At 38.0% G+C, this 5,412-nt stretch overlaps 1 long non-coding RNA gene across 1 annotated transcript; it reads right to left on the reverse strand.

Moving 5' to 3' along the window:
• Positions 1 to 227: 227 nt before the first annotated feature.
• Positions 228 to 5,027, reverse strand: LOC145511168 (uncharacterized). Its single transcript, XR_014057566.1, has 2 exons — positions 4,901 to 5,027; positions 228 to 2,970 (listed from the first exon to the last, which is right to left on the reverse strand). It is a non-coding gene; the product is annotated as an uncharacterized LOC145511168 (long non-coding RNA).
• Positions 5,028 to 5,412: the final 385 nt, after the last annotated feature.

A 5,412-nucleotide genomic window follows, 5' to 3' on the forward strand; every position in this document is an offset into this window, starting at 1 on the left:
TAAAGCCCACTACCACCATTTTTAACCAGGTATTACATACCAAGTATTAATTTTTAAAATTGTACCATCCTTTTTATAGTTAGAGCATAATGCTTCTTTGTAAAAATATATCAAGGATTACTTCTGAGAGCATAACCTCTCAGCAAAGATTAGAAAGAGCCCTTGCTATGATCAACCACTTAAGGATGCCAACAGCAAATACTATCCTGAAGAAATGTCTGAAAATATTTTTATATATTTATTCATACTCCTCCTGATTTCACAAATACTGTGAATCGGATTAAGCATTCAATACAGTATAAAAATGTCAACTAAAATTAAACTTGATTAAAAGGCACAGGAAATGCCAACCCACTCCAGTGTTCTTGCCTGGAGAATCGCAGGGACGGGGGAGACTGATGGGCTGCCGTCTATGGGGTCGCACAGAGTCAGACACGACTAAAGCAACTTAGCAGCAGCAGCAAAAGGCACAGAGATACAGATGTGTCCAGCCACTTCAAATGAATTCAATAAAAAGAAAAAAAAAACTGTTATTGTTCTCTTAACTAAATTTCTACATGATTATATTTCTTATAATAAGAGAAAGTTATCAAGTCAGTGCAAAAGTAATTGTGGTTTTGCATTGTTGAACTTTGCCAATTGATAAATCACATTTATTTAAGAATAAATTAAGAATAAATGTGGTTATGTTGTACATCATTTTAATGCACATTTCTCTCTCTTTTTTTTTTTGCTAATGACATTACTTGCTGTGTATTTTGTACTTGTTGTGTATAGGATGAAAAGTGGGTTTTATATGATAACTGGCAATGACCAGCTCAGTAGTTGGACCAAGAAAAAACTCCAAAGCACTTCCCAAAGCCACACTTGCACCAAAAAAGGTCATGATCATTTGGCGGTCTGCTGCATGTCTTATCCACTACTACTTTCTGAATCCTGGGGAAATCATTACATCTGAGAAGTATTTTCAGCAAATTAATGAGATGCACTAAAAAACTGCAATGCCTGCAGCCAGCATTGTTCAACAGAAAGGGCCAAATTCTTCTTTATGGCAACACCAGACCCTACATTGCACAACTAATGCTTGAAAAGTTGAACAAACTAGGCTATGAAGCTTTGCCTTGTCCGCCAGAGTCATCTGACCTATCGCCAACTGACTACCACTTACTCAAGCATCTCATCAACTTTTTGTAGAGAAAATGCTTCCACAACCAACAGGAGGCAGAAAAACCTTTCCAATGGTTTGTCAAATTCCAAGACACAGATTTTTATGCTACAGGAAGAAACAAACATTTCTCACTGGCAAAAATGTGTTGATTGTAATGGTTCCTATTTTGATTAGTAAAGATGTGCTTGAACCTAGCTATAATGATTTAAAATTCATGGTCTGAAATCACAATTACATTTGTACCAGCCTAATAGCATTAGTAAGTCCCTCAAAAGCTTTCCACTCTATATTTTCATGGGGAGAGGAGAGGCTAAGAAAACTAGTTTATCCGGAATTATACAACTGAAGTAAATCATGATTATTTTGAAATGGTCTTGAAACTTTACAATACTGAAAGAGATACCAGTGGAGTGGAGTAAAAAGTGTCTGGATTCAAGATCTAAGCTTTCTTCCTCAGCAGGTCATCTCTGTGCTGATCAATTTACCTAATCTCATGAGTCAATCTTCTTCATATCTAAAAGGCAGGTGTTAATGTTCACATTTGTAGTGTTGTCATGAACATAACGCTCATTCATTTTTCCGTACAGCTATTTTTAGTCAACTATTATATGCAAGCATTTTACTAAATGTTGGAATTTGAACTGAGGCTTAGTTTTAGTCATTAGGAAGCTCATAGTCCAGTTGAGGGAGTGAGATTTAAAAATCTGATGGTCATCCACCATCCACTTTATAATAATTTAACCCCTGATTTTCAGCTGGGCATATGGTCTTTCAGATTACAAACTACATTTCTAAGCATGCCTTGCAGCTGGGTGTGGACATAGAGCTAAATTCTGACCGATAGAATATAAGCAGAAAAGATCTGAACAAAGTTCTAGTTATCCATTTATAGAGAAAAGATACCCATCCCTTTCCCCATTCCTTATCAAATCTCTTGGAACATAATTTTGGTATGGAGCCATCTTAGATCCTGTGGATGAGGGACAACCTTAAGGATTGTAAAGCAACAAGGTTTGAAGAGCATAGATTTCCTGATAACTTCAAGGAGCAAATCAACACTTCATGGTTTATCATCCAGCAGGTATCTGGAAGAGAAATACACTTCTGTCTTGTTTAATCTACTGTCTTCTAGAGTCTCTGTTAAACACCACTGTCATGTAGGAGCATAGGTTATATTTAAAGGGCAATGGGAGTTAGTGATTGGTTTCTAAAGAAAGTAATTTGGTCATATTTCCATTTTGGAATGTTGACTCTGGTTCAGCCTATAGAATTGATGGTGGAGATCACAGGATGGGAAGGAGAGAGAAGATTTAGGGGATTACTTCATAGATTGGAGGGAGAGGTTACAGTAGAAGTATTGGCTGTGGAAAGGAGCAGAACAACTCATAAGATAATAGATCTCTAGATATATAAGTCTAATTATGTCTAGAGAAAAACGAGAGTCAGGGAAGCATGCAGAGTTTTTGTTTATACAAGTGGGTAATTGTTGTTGTTGCTCAGTCACTCAGTTGTGTCCGACTCTTTGTGACTCCATGGACTGCAGGACACCAGGCTTCCCTGTGCTTCATCATCTCCCAGAGTTTGCTCAAACTCATGTCCATCGAGTCAGTGATGCCATCCAACCATCTCATCCTCTGTCATCCCCTTCTCCTCCTGCCTCAATCTTTCTCAGCATCAGGGTCTTTTCTAATGAGACAGCTCTTCACATCAGGTGGCCAAAGTACTGGAGATTCAGCTTCAGCACCAGTCCTTACAGTTAATATTCAGGATTGATTTCCTTGGGTAGTAGTCATATTTATTCACTGATATATAGAACACAGAATAAAATGAATTAATTAACATATTTGGTACATGATAAGTGATCAACAAATGTAGCTATAATTTGTCAATGTACTGCTTCTCGCCATACTTCATGGATTTTATAAACAAAATGTTGTTTCTCTAGATTTCTACTCTTAGATATTTAAAATATCCAATGAAGTCATATAAGACCACAACTACAATTCTGTCGGTGGTATAACATTGTTGGGATATCATTGCTGCAGTATACCACTGTAAAAACCAAAGTCTCATAAGTAAATAAGAACATCTAGAAACTGGAATCTATTTTATCCCAGGTTGTTAATAACTGTGAAGGTCCAGAGATTTTCCTTACTTATAAATTAACAAGTTAGCCTGCCTGAGTTTCATGAAAGCTGGTGGAAAGCATGAGACACCTGAGTAAAGAGCAAAGGGTTTGTAACTCTTGACAGCAGCAGTAGTCAGAATAGCACCTTTTCCTTACATTAGTTTTCTGAGTCCCAATTCTGACATGATTCTATGAAAAGGGCCAAGTCAGGTGCTACTGGCATGTGTGTGTGTGTCTGTCTGTCTGTCTGTGAGTTAGTCACTGAGTTGTGTCCAACTCTGTGATCCCATGGACTGTAGCCCACCAGGCTCCTCTGTCCATGGAATTTGCCAGCAAGAACACTGGAGAGGGTAACCATTCCCTTCTCCAAGGGATCTTCCCCACCCAGGGCTCAAACCTGGCCTCCTCCATTGCAGGTGGGTGCTTTGCTGTCTGAGCCATCAGGGAAGTTCACCTGTACATGTAGCACGTTGTATTATAGGGCAGAAACCTTAAGCTTAGGAAACTTGAACCTTTTATAACAGACTGTAGGGAAATATGGGCCTCCCTGTTGACTCAGCTGGTAAAGACTCCGCCTGCAATGCAGGAGACCTGGGTTTGAGCCCTGGGTTGGGAAGATCCCCTGGAGATGGGAAAGGCTGTCCACTCCAGTATTCTGGCCTGGAGAATTCCACGGACTGTATAGTCCATGGGGTCGCAAAGAGTCGGACATGACTGAGTGACTTTCACTTTCACATGGGGAAATACACATTTTGCTCTAGAGGATGACATTGCGTCTGTGTTCCATGGTCACATATTTTCATTAGAAATATCTTTGAAAAGATAGATAGCAATAAAAACAGTGTTTCATTTGAGAGATTTACAGAAATACAAGAGATCCATGGAATGCTGTCTCCTGATATTGACCAAATGCTGAAACTTAATTTTGGCTCCTACTTAATAGGATTGCGAAATCTTACATAGTAATATATGTGTCTTTCCGTAAGTACTTTGGCCTAGATAGCACTCTTAACACTTATTGTTTATATTGGACAGTTCAGCACCTCATTCATTAAATTTGACTAACATTTATAAAAATCTTACTTTGGGCAAGACCTCATTCTCAGGACTTCTGTGAAAGCAAAGATGGATAAAATATGGTTCATGCCTTATAGCTATTCATAATCTAACAGAGGACACCAGCATCTAAGACCTAATATAAAGACAGACTATATAATGAAAGTAGAGAAAATTATGGGATAATAGGAGAGAAAATTATTGAGCTCAACTTCTAGAAAGAATTTGAGATGGAAAAGGAATGGATAGATCTTAATGGAGTAGGCGAATGAGTTGGTATGAGGCAGTAGAGATTTAAATATATGTTTAAAGTTGATCACTGTGGCAACAACATAAAAAAAATGGAGAGGAAAAGACTAGAGACAATGAGATGTCTATAACTATTGTCCTAGGGAAAGACTTAATGACAAATTGGAACAAGTATCAGTGTCAGGAGAAGAAAGGGAATTGACTGAAGAGGTAGGAGAAAGAATTGTGCCTCATTATGTTGTTGAGAATGAGAGAAAGAAGACAATTAAAAATAATCCAGGTCAGATCAATAAAATTACCAAATCCTGGTTTGATAGCTACTTCTGTGTAAGTACATGACCTAACTTGAGGACTCCATGTCTTCCTTCTTCCCTGAGCCCAGTGTTTGGCTTAAAGGTGGGTCTGTGATGCAAGTTTGTCTACTATACTCAAATCTAGAACTTTGACTCAAACTGTTAGAAACAGAATTTCTCTTTGTTCTAGCCATGGAGATATTATGATATAAACTTTGTGGTACCACAAAGAGATCACAGGAAAGAAATTCATCTGAAAAAAAGGAAGCAAGATGAAGAAGTGAAGAGAGATGATAATATCATTTGAAACTTTCAAACCACCCATCCTGTGAATGAGAAACACTGCTGAATTTTTTAGTCTTGAGAGCTAATTCCACTTGTTTGAGTTGTCTTTCTTCTGTCTGCAACTGAAAACACTTTCACTGAATCAAGACTGTTTCCCTTGAAATGTACAGAATTTTAGCCTATCCAATAGGGATGCTCTAGAAATCCTTGTTTCCATAAGTACAAGGTTGGAC

The sequence above is a fragment of the Giraffa tippelskirchi genome, chromosome 6 (genome assembly GCF_054371585.1).
Source record: "Giraffa tippelskirchi isolate mGirTip1 chromosome 6, T2T-mGirTip1v1.2.pri, whole genome shotgun sequence".
Lineage (NCBI taxonomy): Eukaryota > Metazoa > Chordata > Mammalia > Artiodactyla > Giraffidae > Giraffa > Giraffa tippelskirchi.